We start from the raw sequence: 27,879 nt of genomic DNA, 5'->3' as shown, positions 1-27,879 counted from the left end.
TTCAAGCCCCTCACTGAGCGTGGCAAGGACCAGGCACCCCCAACAGCAGGGCCAGATGCCAAAGGGCCCGAGCTACACACACGATCACTGGGAGCACCACGAGGGCAACCACAGAACACCCACCTGCATGTCCCGTAACACTGTTGTGGTGACGCTGTGTTCCCCCAGGCTGCCATCACATTGCAAAGTCCTCCTAAGAAGGGATAAGACATTGAGGGTCAGTGCAATCGACAGCGAAATTCAGAAACAAGGGACACGCTTAGTGCTCAGCCATTTGTTCACGTCTACTTATTCCCGTCCACAGCGCCCCTTCCCTAAAGCTGAGGTCTGGACCAGAAGCCCTCCAAGGCGGGGACTGATACTGGAAAACAGGTTAACCGGGTGTGTTTCCTCCTCAATAAGGAAACAGAACCCCAGAAAACCTCTCTTCAGGTACCGCCAAGTGACACTGACAAGAACACCACTGCTTCCTTCCCCACACTTGACATTCAGTCCTGGAAGTTCTGTTAAACACGGATTGGACACGGGAGCTAGCAGCACAGGTGACATCAGTCAAATTAATATGGCACAGGCTTTGTGGTTAACCAGAGATTTCTGTCCAGTGGACTGGAGCTGAGAGGAACGCCCTTCCCTGAAGCTGAGGCCTCCAAGATGGGATTTGATACTGGAAAAGAGGTTAACCAGGTGTGTTTCATCCTCATTAAAGAAACAGAACCCCAGAAAACCTCTCTTCAGGTACCACAAAGTGACACTGACAAGAACACCACTGACTCTTCCCCAGATTTGACATGCAGGCCTGGAAGTCCTGTTAAACACGGATTGCACACTGAGCGTTAGTTATTAATTTGCTAGAGGCAGCCAAGGGCTGGAGGCATGCTGCTTGCCAAACACCCACCCAAGTACCCCCACGGGGCAGACCCCTCGGCACCTCTTGAAGTTGACATCATAACCAGAGGTGCTTACGCCGTAGAAAGGCTGGTCACAGGAGCTGTTGCATTTAGGGTTAACCCCCAGTGCCACCTTTTCTCAGTTACTCAAGAGAGGCACAGATGCCCCAAACGAAGGCTGACTCCACCAGAGGTCCTGCTAAGGACTCAGTGGATACGGAGGGTGGCAGGCCAGGTGACCTTGGCTGTCAGTATAAGTGCTCACGCTCTGGTCAGCTGATGACTCGAGTACTTTGGGATGGTGCAGCCAACATGCCCCTTCCCTTGAACTTGGAGAGCTCCATGTCTAGGAAGCTCTCCAAGGAAAGAAAGCGGAGTGAGAATCAGTCCCGCTCAGCACATTTGGCACACGCGTCGCAGATGCTCTCTTCGGAGTCTAGCAGGGTGCAGCTGGCCCCGGGTTAGTGTCTCTTTCCCCGAAAGTTGACACCTCTTCCAGGAAGTTCTCCAAGGGAGCATTAGATACTGAGGGTTAGTGGACCAGGTCACAAACGGCACAAATAAAGCGTGTGCTCTCTGGTCAACCATCTCATGTATCCAGGCACGTGCTGACGCCACACTCCTCGTCCGCAAATCGACCCCGTGGCCAAGCCGGAGCAGTGTGCTGAGAAGGCTGCCACGCGAGAGTTATTGTCACACACAAGACAGACACATCACAAACCCGCTGGGTTGCAAGTGCCCCGCCCCGCAGTTGATGTGAGCTCCAGGAAAGCTTGCAAGGCGGGATTAGATACTGCAAAGAGGTCGACCGTGTAATGTGCGCCATAAATAAAGCGAACGCGCCACGGACCACCTCTCTCCAAGTACCGAGCAGCAGCCGTACTGACACCAGGACAGTGGCTCTTCCTCAAAGCTGGTATCACCTCCTGGAAGTCTTCCGAGGCGAGATGTGATATTGAGAAGAAGTAGACCATGTGTCCTACGTCATAAATAAAGCGTACACACCATGGTCAACCGCATCTTCAAATACCAGGAAGTGATGCTGACCCCTGGCTCTCTTTCTTTCACCTGCTATCACCTCCAGAAAGCCCTGACAATGTGCATCATGAACTAGCAGCCTTTGGTAACGTGGCAACGACCACAAACCCACATCCAATGCCACTACCAGGATGCCCTGTAAGGCTGGGGCTGGTGCTGGTGCTATTGGCTGGTGGACCACGTGGCCAATGTCATAAATAAAGGGCAGCGTCTGCAGCCGACCACCCAGTGACCTGCACTGCACAGCGCCCACCACGCAGGCCTGGCTCTCAAGTCGGCATGGCCTCCAGGAATCCCCAGGGCGGGCAGATGCTGAGAATGAGTGGAGTAAGCTACGTCTGTCATAAACAGTGCGTACGCTTCATGGTCTACCATCTCTCCAAGGACTGTGGAATGGTGCTGAAGCCAGATCAGCGTGTCTCCCACGAAGCTGACTTTGCCTGTCTCTGGGAAGCCCTCTGTGACTGAATTTGATATTGAGAAGACGTGGACCATATTACATACGGCACAGAGACAGCGCATGTTCTATGGTCAACCATCTTTTCAGGTACCTTGGGCAGGGCTGATGTCAGAGCCAGTGTCTCTTTCCTCTCACTAGCATCACCTCCAGGAAGCCCTCTGAGGCTTGATGCAGTATTGAGAAGAGGCCACCATGCAATGTCTGCTGCAGAGCAGTGGACTCAGCACAAAGGAATCCCTCAAGAGTGGAGATGACACGGGAACTAGTGCTATGCCTGACACTCCTGACTGCCTACGGAAAGCCCCCGAGGTGCACGCTGTTATAGAAAAGTGGACCAAATCACATGCATTGTAAGTAAAACATATGAAGCATGGCCAACTTCTACTAAGTACGCCGAGGCAGGACTGGTGCCAGAGCCGGTGCCCCATCCCCTGAGTGTAACAGCACCTCCCTGGAGACATTCCAGGCTGAATTTGGTACTTGAGAAGAAGTAGACCATGCTACACATGCCACTGGAAAAAGACATGCAGTGTGGCTGAACCTTTCTGAGATACCGTGAGGTCAGCGAAGAGGCCAGAACCAGTGATCTGTCCCTGAGGCTGGCAGCTTCTTCTCCAAGCAAGTGCTCCGGACTGGAGATGGGGAGGAGTGGGCCGCAGAGGGGCTTCATCTGTAAGCATACACGGTGGGGTCAATCAGATCTTCCTGAGGATCAGTGCCGAGTCCAGAGCTGGGGCGTCTTCCCTGGAGCTGGCTAGACTTGATATGGGAAAAAGACTGTACACGCATCAGCAAAGACAGAAAGACTCAGTGCGTCTTCAAGTACCTGGAGTGGCACCGTCTCCTGCACCCATGCTCCTACTCGGGCGTGCTGTCCTGAAGGCATCTGAGGATAGCTCTGAGGATGAGAGGTGGCCTATTTCACATCCCTCATTGCTGAGCGTTTGCGGCACCAGCCAGCGTTTCTCCCAGTACTCCGGAGGGATGTGCCACGTGGGCAGCAGGACGCCTTCCTGGAGGTCGTCCTTGTCCTGAGGAAGCCACTGAAAGCTGCGTTTGGCACTGAGGAGAAGACTGTGTCACAAGCATTGACAGAGAAAGCACATATCTAAGAGTCTACCATTCCGCCAAGCACCATGGCGTGGGGAGAATGCCTAGACCCGTGGCTGTCCTCTAACTCCGGGCTTGCTCCAGGGAGGTCTGGATGGCTGGGCTGGATACCAAGAAGCGGTTTACCGTCCCACATACATATGCAAAATGTATGTGGGACGGTAAACCATTTCTTCAAGTACCGCACGGAGGTGGTCATGGCTGTAGGAAAGCTCCTGTCCACAAAGCTGCCTGATGAAGGCACCTCGTCCAGGCTGCATGTGACGCTGGCAAGAAGCCGGTCGCGGTGCCTACTGAGTAAGCGCTGCATAGTCAACCACGTCATCGAACGCCTTGGAATGGCTCTTATTCCAGACAGAATCAAGGTCTCCTCCCCAGAAATGGCGAGATTTCCCAAGGCAGAACTTGGTTTAAGAGGAGCTCGATGATGCCATTTTGCATCATGCAGAGAAACACATGCCATACAGAAAGCCACCTCTTCCGGCATCGTGGAGAAGCCCGATGGTGGATCCCACGGTGCCTCCCCGAAGACAGCGCTGTTCCCAGTAGCCTCGGGGATGGATTTGATACTGAGGGTTAGTGGACCGTGTTACATACGTCACAGATAAAGCGTACGCTATACGGTCTACTATCTCTCTAAGTACCACACAGAGACGCCGAGGACAAACGCTCAGGACACATCCAGAAAGCCCTCCGAGGCCTTGAGCTGGGTGGAACCAGAAGGCAGGTCGAGCACAACACATGCATCATGCGACAAGCACACACAGGCCAGGAGTCTCATCTTCACGGTCAGGGGTTGACACGGATGTTCGGAACAGTGGCTCTTCCCCAAAACTGGCAACTCCTCCAGGAAGCCCTCCAAGGCTGAAAGTCCCACTGAGAAGAAGTGGACGATGCGATGGATTTCATCATTCCGTCAATGCTGATTCGGTGCCTGCCACGCACCAGGCACTGTGCTGGGTCTGAAGGGGTGGGCAGGTGGGAGGGAAGACATGGCACGCGGCTAACAGAGCTGGTCGGGGGAGTGGGGAGAAAATCAGAAATACAAAACGCCCCAGGTGCAACCGAAGAACGTGTCTAGTTACACGGGCCAGCCCGAGCAGACAGTACCAGGGCCCCTGAGGCCCAGTCTTACCTATTAGTGAGCTCCAGTCTTGGGCATTTAAAAAAAGTGCCATAAGGCCATATCTGCCTCAGTATCAAGGGCATTTCTAGGAGGTCCTCTTAGGTTGGATTAGATCCTGAGCAGTAGCCACCGAGTCATCTTCATGAACAAAGCAGTTGTTTCAGTCAACCGCCTCCCCACGGTTAGAACCAGCGTCTCATTCCCAGACTTGGCCCTGCCTCTGGAAAACCCTTTGAGATGGAACGTAAGACGGATCGGAGGTGGGCGTCAGTATAAACAGAAAACTTCAACATGGAAGGCGACTCTTCAATGCCACACGGTGGAATGAAGGACGGACCGGTGGGGCCCCCTGAAGGTGGTACTGGCTCCACAGAGCCCGCCAAAGCTGGCCAGGCTACTGGGAAGTGGCAGCCCATGTCACACAAATCCGTCCTTCCACATGGGCCACACGGCAAACCATCTCTTCCAGAACCACGGCTGAGGCTGGAACATGGGGCATCTTGGCCCCAAGTTACGTCACTTCCAGAAAACTCCCCAGAGAGTGTATTTAGTTCCCAGAAGAGACAGGCCTTGCTGCACAAGTCAGGCGTCAACCATGGGGCACAGCAGTTACTGTGGAGCAGTGCTGAAGCTAAGCCCAGTGTTCTCTTCCCTGAGGTTGACAACACCTCCAGGATGCCCTCCGAGGATGGATTGGATACTGAGAGTTAGTGGACCATGTTACATAGGTCAGAAACCATAACGCCTACGTTCCATAGTCTACCATCTCTTCAGGAACCATGGAATGGTGCCGACCCCAGAACCAGGGCCTTGCCCCTGATGTTGGCGTCACTTGCAGAAAGCTTTCTGAGGCCTGATTTGGCAATGGAAGCAGGCACATGGTGAACATAACCCCTCCTCAAATGTGGGGGAATGGCATCGATGGCGGAAGGGTGCCTCTACCCTAAGTGGTAATTCCTCCAGGAAGGCCATGCCAACTTGGAAAGACTGCGCCAAGGCAAACTGTGCAGTGCTGACCACGCTTTGGCCATTATGTGGGCAACCACCTCTTCGTCAAGATAAAGGGCAGTGCTTTGTGCTAAATGATACACTCTAAGAGCACAGTCCATCACACGAATTCCCAAGCTCACCACGTTCTGATGGTCCTCACCATGCCCTGGACCACTCTTGGAGACTCAAACCACAGAGCTGAGTGAGTAGTGCATTCCTCCAACTCCCGATCAACCTCTGCACCCCCTCCAGGAGATCTTCCTTGATTTTCTCCATCCCCTTTCACGGCATAACTATCGCATGTGAATGTGGTGCAAAGCAAGGATTGGTTAGCCTCCAGGGAAGGCGCAAGCGCAGGCCCCTCAGCAGCCCTGCAGGAGGGCACAGTTGTCCTCTGCAGCCCTGAGGCCCAGTGTGGACTGGGTCCTGTAACCCAGTTGTTGAAGTCCCAACTCCTTAGGATGTCATCCAAGGCATCGTCCTCCGCTGCTCCCTCCACGTGTGAGCTAGTCCAGTCTCACAGATTGCGCTCCACAGCCATGTATTGTCCACATGTCTTTGCTGGCACTACTCCTCCCCCCCAGAGTTCACATCTGCTTACACATCTCTCAAGCCCAACCAAATGGCAGTTCCTCCAAGAGCCCCTCAGCCAACTCAGGCCTTTGCATCGCTGACACTCTGCAGCACCCTGCCTGCATGCTCCTCCAGTCCACTCACATTTTCCATGTGGCCACTCATAGAAATAAACTTGTGTTCACCAAACACCTGTCAGGTGCTGGAGCTAGACCAGTAAATAAGACACAGTCTGTCTGTAGCTTCCAGCATAGTAGGGGAAACCAACATAAAACAGTTATTGCAGAAAATTCGTTTTAAAATTCGAGGAGGCCAAAGTGTTGTGAAGGAGCAGAGAGCATTTAACAAGAGGCTCTTGCCAATCAGGGGTAACTTCTCAGAAGTTTAGATTAGAAGATGATGAGGGGACTAAGCCGTGAAGAGAGAGGACAAGAATGGACAATGTAGAGTAAAAGCAGAGGAGCAGATGGAGCCTGGACCAGATGGAACACAGGTCAGATGAACATGGTTGGGGTGGAGAGTGGACTGGATGGAGTGTGAACTGGACGGAGTGTGAACTGGATGGAGTAGTGGTCGGGGTGGGGCGTGGATTGGTTGGAGCATGCTCTGGGTGGGTTACAGTCTGCATGGGGAATGTGGACTGGATGGGGTATGGACTGGAAGGAGTAGTGGTCTGGATGGAGTGTGAACTGGATGGGGTGTGGTTTAGATGGGGCATGGACTGGATAATGTGTGGACCGGATGGGGTGTGGACTGGATAAGGTGTGGACCAGATGGAGTGTGGACGGGATAATGTGTGGACCGGATGGGGTGTGGACTGGATAAGGTGTGGACCGGATGGGGTGTGGACTGGATAAGGTGTGGACCGGATGGAGGGTGGACTGGATAAGGTGTGGACCGGAAGGGGTGTGGACTGGATAAGGTGTGGACCGGATGGGGTGTGGACTGGATAAGGTGTGGACCGGATGGGGTGTGGACTGGATAAGGTGTGGACCGGATGGAGGGTGGACTGGATAAGGTGTGGACCAGATGGGGTGTGGACTGGACAGGGCATGGACTGCCACGTTTCAGAATGTCGAGGAAGGGGGTCACCAGATCAGGACCAAGTGCTGGCGGGCACATGCAGTGTGCTGAGGTTCAAGGGCTGCCAGGAAATCCTCGCAGAGGTTCTGAGCGGCAGTTGCTGGAGCCCCGCTGATGTGTGCCTAAGTCTCTGGGTGGAGTGGCAGGGTTGGAAGCCACACAGAGTGAGACACAGAGAAGCCACTGAGCAGATGGCAGCTAGGTGTGGACAGCTAAAGTGGATTCCTGAGGTCTGCAAACATAAAGCAATGAGAACGTGGTAAGAGCCAAGGCGGAGGCTCCAGTGGGAGGGAAGGAACTCAGGTCACCCCTCGGTATGAGAACTCCTTGGGGGCAGGAAGGGGCTGCACTGGCCTCAGCTTGGTACCTCCAATGCCCAGCACAGGCAGTGCCCACGACAGCATGGTGAGGAAGGAAGGAGTACAAGATACAGACCCCAAAAGCATCCGTGTCCTCCTGGAGAAAGTGGCCTGGGTCCCCACTAGCTTCCTGTGTGCCTAGAGAAGTGAGCAGACCCACCTTCCCACCCAGCCTCTCAACACAGCAAACTTGGGCCTGGAAGCTCCTGCTGACCGCAGGTGGCTGGCAGCCCGTGTCACTCCCCAGGCCCTGGTCACTGTTCCACTCCCCATCCATCCATTCTTGCAAAGGTGCAGATTCATCCACTCCTCCACACCCTCCTCTCTCTCAGGAAACCTTTGCAGGGTCATCCCCTCCTCAGCTACGCATCCTCTCACTGGCTCGCCCAGGTGTTCTCTTGGATACTCAACCATGGATGCATTTTCTAGCATTTGCCCTGTGCAGAGGCTGAGGTTGACTCAGTGCTCAGGGGCTTCACGGGCTGGATAGGGGAAAAACAGATACTCAACCCACACGACGGCTGATCCGTGAATTCAGAAGTGCACAAAGTAGTCGGATTCAAGGTCTACACAATCTATAGTCCAGAAAGAGTAAGGAGCTCCATCTATTGTGTGTGTGGGGGGGGGCAGACCACAGAGGCAGAGAGAGGCCGTTTGTGCCCCCCAAAGCACATGGCACAGGACTGGGGGGATGGTGAGTAGAGCAGGCAGGGATGAAACCCACGACACCTCACGTAGCATTTGGGAGGGCGTAACAGTGGGAGGAAAGGGAGGAAGCAGATGAATATTAAACTTCATTATTCCACACGGGGCAAAGTCAGAGAATACGATTTCATTTGTTACCATAGAGAAATAATGGATGTTAAGTGTAGTCCTTTAAAAAATGGAAATGTTAGCACCAACACACACAGAAGCTGGTTACGTACTTTCTGAATCACAGAGAAAATTAAAAGTGAAGAAAACGTAGTCTCCGTGATATAACAAAAGATAGCAGGGAAGCAAGGATGAAAAGAAAATGAAACAAGCGCCTAGTACGATTTTTTTTTAAAGCACAAACGTGACAGTGAAGGACAAGATGTAAAATGGGTGACATACCCGTTAACAAGAACGCTCGCTGTGGGTCAGAAGACTCAAACTGAAACTATATGTTGTGTATCAGAGACACAATTTAAATAAAGGAACTCAAGAAAATTCAAAGGCAGCCCACGCAATCATGCACTGACACCCCCAAAACCACGGAATGCAGACCGCAGCTGACTGCCAGCCAGCAGTCAGTGGCACCCCCAGTTTTGCATCCATAGCCTTTGTTTTTCAGTTTGCTTGTGCCATTATTTAAATATTTCTTTGCAGAGGCTCTCAGTGGGCATTCTCAAGGACATTTGGGGTCCCCCAGAGCATTTTAAGGAGGGTGAGCAGCACCAACAGCTCGGGGTCACTGCACAGTCGCAACGAGGCCGCCCTGACTTAATCTCTATTACTTACTGGACTTCTGGGTAATATTAGGTCTGAATAAAGGGTCTGGCTGCCTTTGAAAACCAGTATTTAATTACACTTCGTTCCCATTGTTTTAGAACTACGTGGAAAATGGAAAAACAAGGTTGCTGAGCGCTGTGGTAAGAGCACAGGTCTCCTTTATACTTAGGAAATTAGGATAAACATGGAAATCGTTAGGCGGACCCAACGTGGCTAGTCTTCGGCCCCAATCATTAAATTTAAGGCAGTCGACTGCATGTTTGCAAAGAACAAAAGCAAAGCGCATGCACGGAACGGTGGCAATGGCCTGGAACGCTGAGCTCTCCAGGGGCAAAGCTCTTTGGAACAGGCAGTTCTCAGGTTCAAGTTTCAAGCAACACTTTGCCTTCATTACAGGGTTCCAGAAACAATGACACGAGAAAGTGAGGTTTCTCGTGAAATGAAAAGAAGACAGATGTGCCTCTGTGATTTCAAGTCATTAAACCCCTCTCGGAAAGGGAAGGGATAATCTACAACAATGACAGAGCGCTCACGAACATTTGCATTAGAAATAAAATGACACCCAGAAAGGAGAAATAAGAGACACGGTTTCCAAAACTCTTTCAGTCCTAAAAACGTCAAATAGGTAAAAAGTAAATGATAAAAAAAATACCTCAAATCTAGAAGCAACAATGAGCTTAACGGAAAATGATAAAAACGGGGCAGAGCCCACCTCATCAACATTGGGTCACACTGTCCAAAAGATTCTAACCAATGTAATGAAACAAGCAAAACCCGGATAAGTCTCATAAACTCTTAGATTGAGATTCAAAATACGGTTGCTTATAGATTACTAAGAAAATCCAAATAAACACTGAAAAGCTAATAAAACTAAATGTCTTTACATCAAAATCCATACCTTATAATCAAGGTGTACATCTTACTTTTAAAGGCCCACAAAAAACATTTACAAAATCAATTATATTATGCACGAAAAAGACATCAAGAAAGTCCCCCAGAGTAGAATTTATGTGTCCACATTCTCAAGCCACAAGAAAAGATAACCACGATTGAATTAAAAGTGTAAACAATGTACAACTTGAAAATATTAGAAATGAGTTTTTTAAATCAGCTCTACTTTTGCACATTTAACTCAGATAATTATTTCTTCCAATAGCAAGAAGAAATAAGAAGCCTTATAACACATATTTTAAGGTACTGAAGACTACATATTAAAACACGTGAAAATGCAGTCAAAATTGCAAACAGAAGCAAGTTCATATTTTCATTATTAAAGAAGAATAACAATAGGGCATATATGGACAAATCCATACAACAAACTTAAGGAAAGCAGAAGAAAGAAATCAGTAAAGACAGATATTATTTAATTTGAACATAGGCACACAAAAACTGGTTGAACTGACAAGTTATCCCAAGAACAGATTATTTGAAAAACCTCTAAAATAGAAATTCTTCTAGCTCATCTAATAACAGAGAAATAAAGTATGCATATACAAAATTAAGAATGGCATAAGTGATTTAATCTTAGAAATTTAAAATTCAGGCCGGGCGCAGTGGCTCACGCCTATAATCCCAGCACTTTGGGAGGCTGAGGCAGGTGGATCACGAGGTCAAGAGATCGAGACCATCCTGGTCAACATGGTGAAACCCCGTCTCTACTAAAAATACAAAAAATTAGCTGGGCATGGTGGCGCGTGCCTGTAATCCCAGCTGCTCAGGAGGCTGAGGCAGGAGAATTGCCTGAACCCAGGAGGCGGGGGTTGCGGTGAGCCGAGATCGCACCATTGCACTCCAGCCTGGGCAACAAGAGCAAAACTCTGTCTCAAAAAAAAAAAAAGAAAGAAAGAAATTAAAATTCTAGTATAAAAATACTATTTACAACCCTATGTGAATAAATGTTTAAATTTCAGAAAAATGGATTCTTTTCTAGGATAAATAATATCTAAAATCCTGTGCCAGAACCAGTGCAAGTTACTCTCTTAATCCTCACACAGGTCCTCTTAGGGCTCTTGTAGGCTTTTGTTTTAATCACTTAACAAATGAGAAAACTAACACCTAGGGAAGAGACACAGTTTCCTCATGTAGAAAACGAGAGAGCCCAAATCTTAAACTCGATTTGTCTGATTCCAGCACCTGCACATTTAAACACTGAGCTATGTTAGAAAAAGAAGCAAAAATTCTGAAGATGTAGAAAACCTAAATAATTCAATAAATACAGAAGAAATAAGAGGCGTTGCCTAAGACTTATCCCAGGATAGTTACATAGGCGAGTTCTTTCAAGCTTTCATGGACTGAAACATTCAAATAATGCATATATGGTACAGAACACAGGAAAAGATGGAATGTTCCCTAATTCATTTTACAAAGTCCGCATAACTTTGACACCAAAATTCAACAACAAATAGCTCTGGAAAACTCTAAATGGAATATTAGCCTAGCAAATCTTGCCGCGTATTGAAACAACAACACACCATGATAAAGTAGAATTCAATCCAAACACGTTTCAAAGTTAGGAAACACTATTTTAGTTTATTGTATCAACAGATCAGCAGAGAAAAACAACACGAATATCTCTACAGATGTCAAAGAAGCATTTCATAAAATTCTAACGCCAATACTGATTTCAAAGTCTTATTTAAAGTCTTATATAAACTCGGAATACTTCATTTATTTAAAAAATCTGAACTAAAAAATAATTTGCAACCATGCGTAAGTGAACCAGAAAAAGACAAGATTTCTGTTATCCGTAATAGAATGTTTTAGAAGATCTAGCCAATGCTATACGACAAGGAAAAGACATAGATGAGAGTAAACGACAGGTGAAAATTGCGTTATATAGATATGAACTGGTTTTTTTTTTTTTTTTTTTTTTTTTGAGACGGACTTTCACTCTTGTTGCCCAGGCTGGAGTCCAGTGGCACAATCTCAGCTCACTGCAAACTCCACCTTCTGGGTTCCAGAGATTCTCCTGCCTCAGCCTCTCGAGTAGCTGGGACTACAGGTGCCCGTCACCATACCCAGCCTCTTTTTTTTTTTTTTTTTTGTAGAGATGGGGTTTCGCCATGTTGGTCAGGCTGGTCTCAAACTCCTGACCTCAGGTGATCCACCCACCTTAGCCTCCCAAAGTGCTGGGATTACAGGAGTGAGCCATCGCGCCTGGCCATGAATGACTCTTTACCTAGAAACTCCAAAACAGTTAACTAGAAACTTACAGAACAAATTAGAGAATTCCGTACGATGAACAGTAACTATGAATATATAGACACTTTCCTACACACCAATAACAACCAGTTAGAAAATATAAAGAAAATGGATCAAATTCACAATAGAAGCCATATTTCATTCCTTGAAATGAGAACAACAAATCTTGAATTTGTCAAATTTGACAATTTACGAATATCTATGTACATAAAACCACAAAGTATCATGCAAAGCCCGTTTCAAAAAATACCAACTCTCCTTAAAATTGACAGTTTTATAAAGTTTCACATGGTATCCATAAAGAGTGTTTTAACCTCACAACATCACTACAGTTCATCTGAAAGAATATACAAATAAGACTAATACAGAAAATCTTGAAAAATGAGAATTAGGGAAGACTATTGCTACTGAGTAATAACACATTTTAACAATGCGATATATTAAAACAAGGCAATGACAAACCAGTGGATAATCAAAAAATAGAACAAGAACCCAAACTGTAAAAGTATCTAGCATGTAGTAAATGTTGGTGGAACAAAGTTATTTCTCACAATAATTAAGTTGGTAAGTAGAGATTTAAATATAACAGACGAAATCATAAAATAACTCAAAAAAATTAAAGTTCAGTTTGGGAAAGGCCTTTCTGAGCTAAAAGAAAAATGCAAATGAAGAAACTATAAGGAAAAATTAATGATAAATTTTTAGAACATACTAATTTTTAAAATAAAAAAATATGAACAAAATGGAATGGCAAATGAAAAAGTGGGGGAGCCTGGTAATATATGATAGAAAAGAGTCACCATTCTTGTTAAAAAGGCCTTACAAAATCAAAATTAAAAAATGAACACACCAATAGCGCAAAATGGGTAAACAACTTCCAGTTCAAAGTGGTAAACTGAATGAAGCTTGGCTACTCTGCAGGGAAAAAACAGTTCAAAAAACCTATTATTATTATCAGAGAGATTAAAGAAGCAATTACCTTCATAAAACAAATGTAATATTTAGAATATAATTTTAAAATAAAAAATTAGAAATATGAAAGCAGAAATGAAAATAGTTAAAACATAAAGATAGGGAAATCCCTTTAGAAACAGAACAAGAATATTTAAAATTGAAAATCAAAGGAACAGTATGGGAATATTAGAAAACTAGTCAAGTAGTTCCAACATATGAAAAATAGAAATGCTAGGAAGAGAGGCTGGGCTCAGTGGCTCACACCTGTAACCCCAGCACTTTGGGAGACCAAGGTGGGTAGATCACTTCAGGTCAGGAGTTCAAGACCAACATGGTGACCCTCTGGCCAACATGGTGAAACCCCATCTCTACCAAAAATACAAAAATTAGCCAGGTGCAGTGGCACACACCTGTAATCCTAGTTACTTGGGAGACTGAGGCAGGAGAATTGCTTGAGCCTGGGAGGCAGAGGTTGCAGTGAGCTGAGATTGTGCCACTGCACTTCAGCCTGGGCAACAGAGTGAAACTCCAACTCAAAAAAAAAAAAAAGTAAAAAAGAAGAAAAAGAAAAAGAAAAAAGGAAATGCCAGGAAGAGAAAACAAATGTGAGGAAATTATCCAACCAGTTGTTCAAGACAAGTTTCTACAACTGAAGGACAAGTGTCTTCAGATTAAAAGAACCTGGAAAAATGGATAAACATAGATCTACATCAAGACAAAAACGCGTGAAATTTTAAAACATTGGAAGACAATGAGAAAGTTCTACAAGTTCCAGAAAGGAAGAAAACAAATCACATAGAAAGGATGAGGAATCATTAAGACTTAAGACCTCTCACTAACAGCATTGAAAGCAACAAGATAATGATTTGCGCTTTCAAAGTCTGAGCCAAAATAAAAGAAGGTTTCCAACTTCGAATTCTATACCCAGCCAAACTTTCAATGTCAATGTGGACTAGACATTTTCTTTTTTAGAGGTGAAAGGTTTCTAAAAATTTACCTTCCATTAAGCATTTCTACAGAAACTGCTAGAGGATATGCTCTAGCAAAACAAGGGAGTGAGCCAAAAAGGATGATAACACAGAATCTACAAAAGCAAGTAATCTACAAAATTCAGCTAAGGAGACAGGCTCAAAGGAATCCTCAAACGGAAAATGTCAAAGAGAGTCTAAGATGGTGTCCAGAAGCCTAAAGATTACCCAGTTCATAACAAAACCAGCCAGAAGGCTCTAGGAAGATATTTCTGGGTAGGATAAAACACATTAAAAAAAAAAATTAAAAATAATGTGTTTGAATATATTGAAAGGCTAGGAATAAATCAGCTAGGCTTATAAAAAACTAATCAACCAATCAAAGAGAAAAAAAAATACAAGATAATTATTAACTCCAAAAGAAAAATAGTCATGAAAGAAAGGAAAATCGTAGTGCTGTGTTGCTCAGATTTCAGCAGTGCTTACACTCTCATAAAAAGGTGAACTCTGAATTTGGATCAAACCCAAACCATATACTAAATATATTGAGGACGGTGCACAGAAAGAAGAAAGGAGGGGGCAGTGAGACCAAGGAGTCAAATCCTCATCTTCTACAGTCACAAAGTCAAGATAATGCCTAAGCCTCAAAAACGAAAAAGAAAATCAAGAAGTAGAAGAGAAAAACAATGTGACTTAGATATACAGATGTAAATGTCAAGAGAGTCAGTTAAAGGAGTTAGAAACTATTGGTTCCACTAAGCAGAAATTCGGGTGGAGCTGCGGGGGCTGGAGGCCCGATCCTCATGTTCTACAAGGATCCTGTAGAACTCTTTGACTCTTAAAACGATGCATATGCATGACTTTGACCAAAATAAAAACTAAATGAAAAATGAAAAGAACCTGAACTGGCAATTCAGATACGGATAACCAAAAAAGATAGGGGGAAATGTTCTTTATCACAGGTAATAAAACAATTGCCAATGAAAAGAACGAAATGCTGTGTTTTGACAAATTGACAAAGGTAATCAACCTTGATAATTCCCAGAGAAACAGGTACTTCTTAAACTAATTCTGAGAACGTAAGTTGATACAAGCGTTAAGAGGGCAATTTGGCCATAAAACGTTCACAGCTTTTGACACGACATTTCACATTTAGAATGAACTGCAGAAAATGAATCAGACATGTACGTGACAATGAATAAACAGATGTCTGCCCCAACTTACACAATCTAACTTCTAAATGGATCTAAATACTCAATAAAAGCAAACCAATTAAATTAATTACAATATAGCCATTTGCTAGAATCCTATGTAACCATTAAAAAGCACAAGATAAGAAATTGCTTAATGGCATGGGAGATGTTCAGGATATATAATTAGTGGAAATAAAAGACAGGATGGCAATGATGAACTCAATTAAGCACGTACAGCCACATACACACCTAATTTATAGAAGAAAACAAAAGGCAGAGGCTGGCCACCAATATGTTGGCAATGGTGGTCTCTGAGTGGGGGAACTAGAGAGATTCTTGCTCTTACACTTGTTCGGTATTTCAATATTTTTCAAGCTTTTTATAATAAACATGTATTCCTTTTTTAATGGGAAAAATATTTTTTAAAATTATGTGCAATAAATGTTAGCCATTAGCTTAGGTTGTTTTATGGCGAAAACGTACGTGATCCCTGCTTATCACACTTTCCATTACGGTAATGAATTAATAGAATGCAATTAGCTACATAATTTTTAAAAGAGCCTTCGGGCAGGAGTGTGAACGTCACCCTGAGCCCCATCTCAAGCTGGCATCTGGTCAGCTGCAAAGTCAACACGCCTCCGGTCACTTAGGTGGGACCAGAGATAAGGGACTTCGCTAGCCAGCCCTGCCCTCCACGCAGAGAAGCAGCTGTGAGCAATGACCTAGCCTCTGCTTGCTAATGTTCTTGGTGAGAAGCACATGCATTCCGGCCCCTCTCTGAGGCCATCACAGGCACTCCAGCCTGTCACAAAGCCCATCTTTGATTGCCTATCATCTAGTCTGAGTTTGGTCCTTAGTCACAGGTATTTCAGAGCGTAACCAGGAAAAGCAGAACTCACCCAACGACACACACGCTGAGCCCATCACCATCGTCCTCTGGAAGCCCGGCTCAGCCACTGCACCTTCACAGGCTCCGGGCAGGAGGACCTTCCAAGACAAGAGGGGCGAGTCACACAACCTACTCAAGCACATGACTGATTAACAAGGCAGGAGGACCTGTCCACATTCACTGAGAAGGTATTCTGGGAATGGCAAGCCTGGGTCAGGGCTGGCTCCTGCCCTCCAGGGGCATGGAAGTCAATGTGAAATGCACATGGGGAGTCACCTGAATGGGTCTGGAGAAGGGCTGGGGGTGTCGGGAGATGTCGAGACTGATAGACATGATGGGAGGTATGAATTGAGGAATTACAAGTAAGGCTGGAGCAAGAGAGGAAAAGGAAAGGACACGGGACCGATGGGATAGAGTGGGTTGGTGAACCACGAGCTGGGCTCACAGAGGGGTTTAAGTGGCGTCGGGTAAGTGGGCACGTCACCCACAGGATGCTGCCAGAGACGAGGCAAGCAAGCAGAGGGCATCCAGCTGGGCCAGAGAGGGAAGATGAGGGCTGGCCAGCCAGCGGGCAACTGGAAGGAAGCGAGGAGAGACACGCAGGGCGCCGCGCTGATGGGACTTGGTGACGGATTGCTCCTGGACAGTGCAGGGGAGGAAGAAGATGCAGCCAACCTCAGTTTCAGGATTACTGAGGCCATTCATTGAGATAAAGGAGCGTGGGGGTGGGGAGTGCACAGAGGTTTGACCAAGTAGAGCAATGCATTGAGGCTTACAACTGTCAAGTCACTGCTGCCATTATTATTACTATCACTGTCCTCAAATTCAAAAATACACACAATCGGATTACCTACAGTCTTTATTCCGACACCCACCAACATGAGCCCACAAGGGCTCTATTTTAGTGTCTTCATTTAGCTTGTTAAGGATTCAGTGTCCACACATAAGCCCACCCTCCAACCCGCAACGAGAAGAGTAACTGTCACTTACATCCACTTGTTCTCCTCCCTGTGCCGGGTCAATGTCCCATACAGCCCCTTGGGCCTGGTGTTTCCCGCTGGCTCTTCCTGCTGAGGCTCTGATAGCCACTGGCTATGATCCGATCCTGGATTCAGGAGCTGTGCTTTGCATGGCCACTGCCTTGCTCATAGCAGTAGAGTTCCTTCCACACCAATCTCGGCCCAGGAACTGACTCAGCCAGGCTGTCCTTGCTGGGAAAAAAAATGGGCTGGTATTAGTAAGAAATGAGCACCCAATGGGGACTGTCCCCGAGGTCATGGAAGCAGGAACTTGGAGGCAAGTGAGTGGGTACCAAAGGCAAGGCTCTAGGGTTGAGGGCAAGCCCGGGCAGCTGAAAGCAGCCCCTGCACCCATGCCAGAGAAGGAAGAGGACATCCTGCTGGCTGGGCCAGGAGCATGCTCTGAGCTCTGCAGCCCTCATGTTGTGTGGATTTGGAAACAAGCTGTTCGGGGTAACTGTCAGGACCAGGACGGGAGTTTTGAAGATGCTTTGCTGCAGGGCTTCGTGAAAAATTACCAAATTGGTAAACTTGGCCGGGAAAGTTTGGTAAGCTCTTTTGTCCTGATGAGCAAACCATAAACATGTGCTACAGTGCGCTCAGGATGGAAACCTCTCACGTGAAAGAGGCCCTGACGCAGGCTCACAGATGGGAGACAAGGCAACCAGCCTCTGGGGTCAGAGCCACTGCTGGCTTCTGCTTTGAACCCCTACCTGTGCATCCCAGGTACGGTGAGCAGTACTGGGGGCAGGTGTGGGGACGTGAGATGCACCCCAGACTTGATGCAGGCCTAGGCTGTCTGCACTCACCTGAGCCTCAGTTTCAGCACTGGGAGGCTTCAGCAAAGTGGCCAGTGTGGTAGCACAGACTCCACCCAAGTCCGGGAAGCAGAGAGGGAGGGACAGCTCCCTGGGGGCCTACAGCATTGGGCTGCAGAACTGGAAGGACCTCTGCCTCCCTTGTTTCCAGCTCACAAGCCTCATTTTTTTCTTTTCTTAGAGACAGGACCTTGCTCTGTCACCCAGGCTGCAGTGCAAGGGCACAAAGCCATGCTAGAAAAGGGGGGATGGGCATCCAAGGGCCCCAGAGATCCTCCCACCTCAGCCTCCTGAGTAGCTGGGGCCACAGGCATGCACCACCACACCCAGCTCATCTTTTTCTTTTTTGTAGAGATGGGGTCTTGCTATGTTGCCCAGGTTGGTGTCTTGGCCTCAAACTATCTTCCCACCTGGGTGTCCCAAAGCACTGAGATTACAGGCATGAGCCACCACACCTGGCCCTCACAAACCTCACTTCTTAAAGCTCAATCCCTAGCAAGGCTTGATTTTCCTGCTCAATCCAGCCTTTGTCGCACACCCCACTCTGTCTCCTGTTCCTCACGGTACAAATCCAAACCCAGGCCACACAGCCACAGTCCCCGAGAAAGGGTGGCAAGGAGAAAGCCTGAGAGGAGAAGCCAGGGGGCCTTTAACACAGCAGCATGGGACATCCAACTCCATGGCTTTAGAGGGGTCGCTGCTACCTTTGGGACCCTCCTCTCCAACATGGCTTCTCCAACTCTGATGAGCACCCACCAGCTGAATAAACAGCTGGGCCAACTGGGGCATTAAATCTTTGGATTTGCGACCTGCCGAGCAGTGGGGTTTTGCAGAGAGCAGGGGGTTGCAGGGGCAAAGGGAATGTATAGGACAGCTGGGTGTGAATGAGAGGGGTGAGGGGCCAGGGTCGCAGAAGACAGGGAACCCCTGGACAGAGGGAGTCAGTTAAGCAGCCCTTTACGAAGTCTGAACTCTGGCCTGGGGTTCCCCTGAGAACCTCACAGGAGAGTCCATCAATAAATGAAGCCAGGAGCCCAGAGCACGGGGGCGGGGGCAGTGCGGGGGCAGCTGGGGCAAGAGATGCTGCAGCAGGACAGCCTTTGTCCCCTCTGGGTGGCCGCCAGCAGCCCCGGCCGGCAGGGGCTAGCTGGGGTCACTGACTGCTGCCAATACCAGAAGCATCTGTCGGGACGGGGTCTGGGCCTGCCAGAGTAGCAGGGCTGTCTTTTATTTCACCATGTTGAAAACCACTTGCTGGTAGGAGAAGCCTCAAATCCAAGAACATAGAACATATCACCAAATAGCCCCGAAATTACGAGGATCAGGAGCTCCAATGGACGGGGTGGAGGCGAATGCAGACAGGGTGGTGAATGCGGACGGGGTGGAGGTGAATGGAGGCAGGGTGGAGGTGAATGGGGACGGGGTGGAGGTGAATGGGGACGGGGTGGAGGCGAATGGGGACAGGGTGGAGGCGAATGGGGATGGGGTGGAGGTGAATGGGGACGGGGTGGAGGTGAATGGGGGATGGAAGTGAATGGGGCAGGGTGAAGGTGAATGGGGGTGGAGGTGAATTCGGATGGGGTGGAGGTGAATCCGGAGCGGGTAGAGGTGAATGGGGAGGGGGTGGAGGTGAATGGGGAGGGGGTGGAGGTGAATGGGGAGGGGGTGGAGGTGAATGGGGACGGGGTGGAGGTGAATGGGGGATGGAAGTGAATGGGGCAGGGTGAAGGTGAATGGGGGTGGAGGTGAATTCGGATGGGGTGGAGGTGAATCCGGAGCGGGTAGAGGTGAATGGGGAGGGGGTGGAGGTGAATGGAGGGTGGAAGTGAATGGGATGGGGTGGAGGTGAATGGGGTGTGGAGGTGAATGGGGATCATAGTGGAGACATCTGTCCTCTCTCTAGGGCCCAGTTCGGGGAGGGCAAGGGATTCTTGCCGTCCTCCCTCTTCCCATTTCACAGATGGGAAACAGCCTGAGCTAGGCTGTCACTGGCTCCAGCTAAAGGCTCCAATGAAGACAGAGAGGAAATGTCTCTTCATGAAGGTCACGGGAGGACACTGAGGTCCCCTTCAGGCTGGAGAAGCAGGTGGAGGGGACATGTGAATGCCACAGACAAGCGTGGCTCACCTCACGTGGAGGAGAGCAATTCCTTCCATGTGCGGGGCTGCGGGACATTCTGGGTTTTGTGAGATGCCTTCATGCGAGCAGAGGGTGATGCTCACCTCGGACCGGGAGTGAGCCCCTGCGTTCTGCCAGCGCAGTCTCTGGCTGGCAGAATGTGCATGCGCTCCACCAGGGCAGGGGACACACACATGCGCTTGCCATCAGTGCACGGCCACAGCACACACCAAGAGTTTACAGAACAAACTAATGAAATGTACTTCCCTTTACAGCGGAGGGGCACGAAATTTACATGGTTCTGGCAATTTAACCCAAAGAAGACAGAAGCCAGTATCTTTCCTGGCAGAGAACAGAAAAAAGAAATCAGAAGAGACTAAGACACCCTGAATCCTCCTGTCCCAGGGGCTGGTCCAGGTTGTGTCCACCCACAGAGGACAGCAGGGGCAGGGGACAGCCAGTCGTGAGGACAGCAGCACTGTGAATCTGGCATCCAGGCAACCTACCCCTTTCTTTTCTGCCGTCCCCCCAGCCCACTGCATCTGTGATCCTCCGTCACTGCTCTGCATGGCAAATGCCAGGATGCTTGCAGAGAGCACTGAACGTTGAGTCAGAGCTGCCTGGGTCCTGATTGTGGGTGTGATGGGCCCCAGGCCTCAGTTTCCTTGTCTGCATAGTGAGAAAGTAACATCACCCACCCAGGACATGGCCCGGATGGAAGGGGAACTGTTGACTCTGCCTGGGACACAAAAGCATGATGTAACTTTCCTTCCATTCTCGCCGTCAGGGGCCACCCAGCGCCTACTCCCTGGGAGGAGGGTCAGCCGCCAGCCGCTCCGCCCTCTGAGCAGGACTGCACTGGCCCTGGCCCTGAGCTCCCTCACCTCCCAACCTAGGCCAAAGCTCCCATTCCACCGAGTGCCTGCACACTTGTCCCATCCATTTCAGGACCAAATCAAGCTCTCTTCCGGCCTTGGGAGGGTTGGAGCCTTCAGCCAAAGGCTCGGTAGAAGAGCTAAAGAGGATGGCCGAGCTCACTGAAGTTTCATCAGAGAATCAAAACCAAACCTGGGAATTCTGTCTAGCAAACCATCAGCCTAGGTTTATTTTCAATCTTCCCCTCTTCCCTTCTTTGAGAGGAGGCCACAGCGACCCCCACAAGCCAGACTCAGCTCTGGCCGGTGGCCATGGGGTTTCAAATTTCGAAAGGGGCCTTTTGCAAAACGTTCAGTTTCAAGCACTCGTTCGATTGCCCACATCCTGTCCAAGCTTCCTGGGGGAGAGAGATTTATTTAAGAAAGAAATCAGATCCCCACATTCATGCTATTGAGCGAACACATGCTCCATCCCAGCAATTTCAAGGATTAAGGTTACATATGTCTTAATGAGTCGCAGGCGGAGGGCAAAGTGGAGTTGGCTGGAAGAGGAGGTGCTATTCCCCCATGCCAGGGACCCTGGTTCTCTGCCAGGGATATAATTTGTGCCCCGTATGACTGTACAATTCTCCTTTTGTGCATTCACTCATTTTTTCATTCAACTAGCATTCTTACTGAGCGCCTCTGCACTGGGTTCTATACTGGTCGGTGGAGGGTCTGAGGTGCCCAGGACAGAGCACCTACAGCCAGGGAGCTGAAGCTCTGGTTAGGGAAGCAGACGCCTAAACAAATCATGACCAAGCAACAGAAGTTATGGATGAAGGTCAAATTCATGGCCATCTAACATTCAGAGTGCAGGGCAACATAGCCCACCTTGGGGAGGGAAGCAAGCGAAGTCTTGCATCTGTGGAGCAGTGCGAGGGTGGCTATGGAGAGGGCCAGGGGCAAAGGCACAGAGGCACACACACCCAGAGACCCGGGGAGGCTCTGCAAGGCCGCACACGAGGCCAGGGAGCATGTAGTGGGAGGTGTGGCAGGAGGCTAGTGAGCTGGGACTCTATCCTGGGGTCGATGGGGGCCTCGAGCAGGCTGTCAGGAGCAGGGACTCCGGGGCATGCATTCTGGAGAGATGGCTCTAACCCCAGCTCCCCAAAGAGAACAGAGGGGAGGTGGGGACAGAAAGACCAGCCCAAGATGAGGGAAACCTGCACAGCATGGTGGTAGCTCAGATGAGAAGTGGGGACTCGCGGGCTCACCAGGGATGCACAGAGGAGGGATGGGTGCTTTGCTGGAGACTGAACGGCAAAGGCGGAAGGAGGCAGCAGGGATGATGCTTGGAACAGCGCTTGCCCGATGGCTCGGCTGCCTGCGGGATATCACTGTTTCTCAGGCAACCACTTTAAGAAACTGAGAGAAAGCAGTGGAGGAAAAAGAAAAGGTCAGCTCATTCCAGCCTACCTTTAGTTTGTCATTTGGCAAAACATCGAAGAGAAATACTTGAACGTCGACCAGGGAAGACCAAACCCTGACACTCAGCAGAGACTTTGTCAACACGTGTGGTGCTTGAGTGAAGAGCAGGGTTCGAAGTTCACAACCACCCAGATCATTATCAAGTAGAACTCGAGCGACAGCCAAGAATAAACCCGCAGGTCCAGTCACTTCTCTTTCCTCTTAGATGTCCAAACACTCCACGGACCTGGGCCCAGGGAGCCAAAGCCACTGGCCATCTCTGCCCATGGCCAGAGTGCTGTCCTCCCAGGCCCTCCTCAAAGCCAGGGAGAGAAGCAAGGAGACCTTCCTGTGAGCGTCAGGACCAGCCCAGCTGGCCCAGCTAATGACGGCCCCCAGGGTCTTGGCTTCATAGCACCTATCACGAGTGTAGTTAAATACTTTAGCCAGAAACATTTGATTAAAATCTCTCACCCAAGACTTGGAGCTCCACAAGGGCAGAGGTGGTATCCGTCTGCCTTCTTGCTGTCTATCACCCAGCCTGTGGCACATAGAAAGAACCCAGTACTTTTTGAATAAATGAATGGCTGGGTGAACACCTAACTAACCTAACGTTTCCTGAGGTCTAGACCTTCCGGTGGGCTATAATGGCATAAAAAGAAGACCTTGTCCTCAGAAGCGCATGGCAGATGGTGTGATGTGGCTCAGGCGTCAGTATGGAGGAGTGGGAAGGGACAAATGCGAACAGAGGACTGTAGGAAGCTAAGGGAGAGGGCAGGGGGCTGAGAAGGAGGGAGAGGGGGTGACCTTTGTGTCAGACCCAGCACAGGCTGAGTGGCCAGTGGGAGGGGTGTGAAAACTAGAATAAGTGTAAGTTGCTGAATGCTGTCAGGTTGTTTTGCCTCATCAACCACGGAATTCCGTGGGCAGGGGTGGGGGGTGTCAGTGACAACCTAACTCCTAGCTCCTGTATCAGCTTGCCGGCACCAGGCAAATCTCAGGGTCTAACCTGAAGCCGTCTATACTGACGCTGCTGCCCAACCTCGGCATTCGGAGGTTTCCCTGCCACCAGCACAGTCAAAGCTCCTCCTATAAGGGGCTGGAGCTCGCCCAGATGGAAAACGGCTGACCTAGAAGAGTCAGAATAGGGGTCCCAGGTGCCCAAAATTAAGAAAGGGGAGTCTATCTGATGTGCCCTGACGTAGGAAGCCCATATCAAGTCCTCACGAAGGAGAGGGCGGTATCCACACCTGATGACCAAGAACCCATTGCCAAGTTCAAAGGAAGGATGTCAGAACAGCAGTGAGAGATGAAATCCAGGGTCAGGAGCCAGCCAAGGCAAGAGGAGAAGAGAAATGATCAGAGTGAGGCATAGAGTGGGCCTGAATACCTATTTGTGGAATGGAGAAGGGAGGGAAGGACAGAGGGGTGAAGGGTGGGTCTTGTGCACGTGTCCTACACAGAGCGTGGGTGTCACCAACTCACTTTTCTGGTTGTCTGTTTCCTGGTAGGAACACGCTGCGCCATCCTGAAGGTTGGGACTGGCCTGGGATACCATCCAGACCGGCGTTCCTCCTACAACCTAGTTGAACTCTCCAATCTCCTGAAAGAGGGGATTTGAGTATCACATCCATTTGAGAGCTTTTAAATTAATGCCTCTGAAATCAGAAAATACAGCTACTTTGGGTGAGGATGACGGAAATTGGCAAGTGACATTTCTGAGGCATTTATTTCCTCCCAAGTACCATGCTATGTACGTGACATGTATTAAATAAGCTCCTGTGAAACATCACATCCACTCAGGCGGGCAGGTATTGTTATTCTCATCTACCAGACGAAGCTGAGGCCGAAAGTCAAGGGGTGGTCCTACCCACAGTCCCACACCCACAGCAAGGAGGAATGTGGTTTGCTTGGAAAGGCATGGAGTGGGCCCACTCACTGGAGGCATAAAAACAAGACGGGGTTATTTTCGATCTCCTGTCTTGGCAGAGGCAAGGGCAGCTTTCGGGAAGACCTGGGGCTTCCATTCCACCATGCCAAGCCAGCATTGCCCAAGGATGGGCCGATGTCCAGGGCAGTCGGAACTGCCAGTATCCTGTCTCACTGGCACTGGACACAGGAAGCTGGACTCAAGGCAGAGCCTGGACTTGTGCAGGAGGCCACTGCAAACCACCAGACACACAGCACACCTCCCCAAAGAACAGCTCCCAGGCCATTCTCAGACAGGCCGTCCTGGTTCCGAATGAGCATGTGTATTTTTAGTTACTCGTTCATGCACTCAGCAACAATTTACTGGGCGCTTCCGAGGCACAGAGCTGGCAGGCATCAGGGATACAGAGAATAATTTGACCCAGTTCCTGGCCCCTGCGGCACATCAGTTTAATTATGACATGTAAACAAACGCCCACATGGAGGGCGGGTGCTCTGATTGAGTTATTTGTGCCACGGTGTGAAGTTGGGGCACGACTACTCTCTGTGGAACAGTCGGGGAAAGAGTCCTAGTATGAGTTCACCCATGGACTGCCTCACACTTGAATAAGCTGACTCACTAATTTATTGACTCATTCACTTATTCACTTCCTCGTTCCCACAGCTCATTTACTCCTTGATGACACACTCATTCACTGACTCATCTGCTCATTCACTAATTCACTTTTTTATGAACTGTAATATATCCGTCACTCATCTCTCCCTCTATTTATTCACTCAGTAATTGTTTCATTCACTGACTCATTTATTTACCCAGTTAATTTATTCCATTGTTTCCTCTCTCTTTAATGTATTCATTTGTAAACTCACTCTGTCCTAGACTTACTCATTCATTCATTTGGTTCTTCATTGAGTCATTAACTCATTGATTGATTCATATGTTGGCTCACCCATTCATTTATTTCCTCATCACTAATTGGCTTTCATTTATCTGTTAATTCATAAATTCACTCAGGAATCCATGGATCCAGTGACTCACTCAGCCATTCACACATTGGTCTTTCATTTCTTAACTCCCTGACCAGTCTTCCATTCATTCACTCACTGGCAGTCTTTCATCATCCACTCACTCACTTTGTGACATTTTCACTTGCACATGAGCTCACCCACTCATTAACTCACCATGCATTTATCCACTGATCGCTGATTCCGTTATTTATGATCCACTCGCTCATTTGTGTACTCCTTCACATTTTCGTTAGTTCATTTATTCATTCCTTTATTTACTCCGAGACTCACTTGTTCATGTACTGCTTCACTCCTCCATTCTTTTATTCACCATGTATTCACCTATTCATTCAACAGATGATTACTGCATGTGCTCTCCATGTCAGGCACAAGGGGCAGAGCAGCGAAGGAGAGGAGTGTGGTCCCCAGCTTTGCGGAGCTGCAGAATAATGAGCCTGTCACTGGCTCAGGAGCCATCTCTTCCACAACTCACCTGACACAAAGATTAAGCTAAAGGCACACCTTCTGTGCTTCTTGAAAGCCCATCGACCTGCCCTATTTTATAAAATTGCTGTATTTATAAGTGGGTCTCCATCTAATCTCATAGAGAGCCCATCTACCTGCCCTATTCTATTGAATGGCTGAATTTATAAGTGGGTCTCGGGCCAGGCACAGCGGCTTACACCTGTAATCCCAGCACTTTGGGAGGCTGAGGCAGGCAGATCACAAGGTCAAGAGATCGAGATCATCTTGGCCAACATGGTGAAACCCCATTTCTACTGAAAAAAAAATACAAAAATCAGCTGGGCGTGGTGGCACATGCCTGTAGTCGCAGCTACTCAGGAGGCTGAGGCAGAAGAATCGCTTGAACCCGGGGGGCAGAGGTTGCAGTGAGCCAAGATCACACCACTGCACTCCAGCCTGGTGACAGAGCAAGACTCCATCTCAACATAATAATAATAATAATAATAATAATAATAATAATAATAAAGAGGAGGAGGAGGAGAAGAAGAAGAAGAAGGTCTCCATCTAATCTCACAGAGCCACTTGGTGAGTGGAACTAGACTAAAGTCATATGTACATGCCACTCCTGACATGAGGGCCGACAGGAACTAGCATCATAGATGTTGAGCTGAAATGAATGCCTTAATATTAGTTATTTTAATACTCTCTCAGATATTAGCTGCCAGAAAATAGTAAAATATGGGGTATAAGGGGTCTCCTACCACCACCTCCAAATAAATCAACTCGCTAGAATTTGTAACTGAGATAGTGAAAAAAAAAATCAATGTTAAGTAGCATGCAAAAATGTCTAAAATATATCCACAGTACATGCAGAATGGTACTATATACTATTAAAATAAAGATATAAAAGATTAAGCTTTCGTTTCATAAACGTTCACGGTGCAGAACTGAAATACTAATGATCTTTGTTTCAAAACACATTTTAATCACTGGTTCATTATTTGCCCTCTTCTAATTTACTTTTTCATAGATTTATTTTCTCAATCATAATAATCAACTCCATGAACCAAAATACAAAAACAAGAACACTGAACATTTTAACACCTGTCTCTGACCTCATTATACGGAGACAACAGATTGAATCTTTTCTGTTAAATGGATTTCAGAGAAGCAAAATTGTGTTGATCATAATTCTTGTTCGTGAAAGGTTATCATTTAAATATTGTTGGCCATTCTAGTTTTTTTGTTGTTCATGTTAGTTTCTCATAAGTCAACAACAAAGGATCTACTCCCAAGGAAGAGGGGAGAAATTGACTATTCTTCAAGTCTTTCTGCTACCCCCTTAAGCAGTGGTAAAACAGTTAACTCAAGTTAAACAAATCTTCGTTTTATAATATAATCTCCCAATTGGCCTTGAGTGGCCATTGTAATTTTACTAGCATAAATACTTAGTACTTGTTTACCTATTTATTATTTGTAACAAAATAATAAAACTCAAGAGAACCACGACTAGCCCAAGAACAAGATCTTTGACGAAGGCTAGAATCTGTCTATTAGCTCCTTAATCTAAGAGGTAGCAAACCAAGCCTCTTTTTAAATGGATCTCATTTTGCAAAACGATTTATCCATGACACTTGGCAGGTAATTTCTTATCACTGGTTCAGGCACGGTCTTTTTGGATTTAATGGTTACATGAAGTCATTGCTTCTTTTAAAATAATAAATCATCATCATCTGTAACAAAAAGGCCAAACTGAGAATAAAATCTTAACCTGACTTGCCCTGTTCGACACACTCCTTGACCACATGGATGATAGTCAAGATCTTCATCCTTCAGATAATTATTAAAACAGCCAAGTTACGCCCGTTCGTGGGGGTAAAAACCAGATACAGAA

At 47.9% G+C, this 27,879-nt stretch overlaps 1 non-coding gene across 33 annotated transcripts in view; it reads right to left on the bottom strand.

Annotated features, from left to right (window-relative positions):
• LOC144577477 (uncharacterized) overlaps window positions 1–27,879 on the bottom strand; it is a 117,876-nt gene that overhangs the window by 2,079 nt on the left and 87,918 nt on the right. For 28 of the 33 annotated variants that reach the window (XR_013521551.1, XR_013521547.1, XR_013521548.1 and 25 more), the window contains 5 exons: window positions 25,695–25,862; window positions 24,069–24,186; window positions 22,391–22,541; window positions 17,295–17,515; window positions 12,563–16,402 (listed from right to left, as the gene is read on the bottom strand). This is a non-coding gene — a transcript (uncharacterized LOC144577477). Of the gene's footprint in view, window positions 1–123; window positions 194–12,418; window positions 16,403–17,294; window positions 17,516–22,390; window positions 22,542–24,068; window positions 24,187–25,694; window positions 25,960–27,879 lie in introns of those variants that run through there. The other 5 variants (XR_013521569.1, XR_013521546.1, XR_013521544.1 and 2 more) reach the window with 2 other exon arrangements.

Source organism: Callithrix jacchus, chromosome 8 (genome assembly GCF_049354715.1).
Source record: "Callithrix jacchus isolate 240 chromosome 8, calJac240_pri, whole genome shotgun sequence".
Taxonomy (NCBI): Eukaryota; Metazoa; Chordata; class Mammalia; order Primates; family Cebidae; genus Callithrix; species Callithrix jacchus.
The sequence above is the reverse complement of the archived record's forward strand: the minus strand, read 5'-3'. Positions and strand labels throughout refer to the sequence as shown.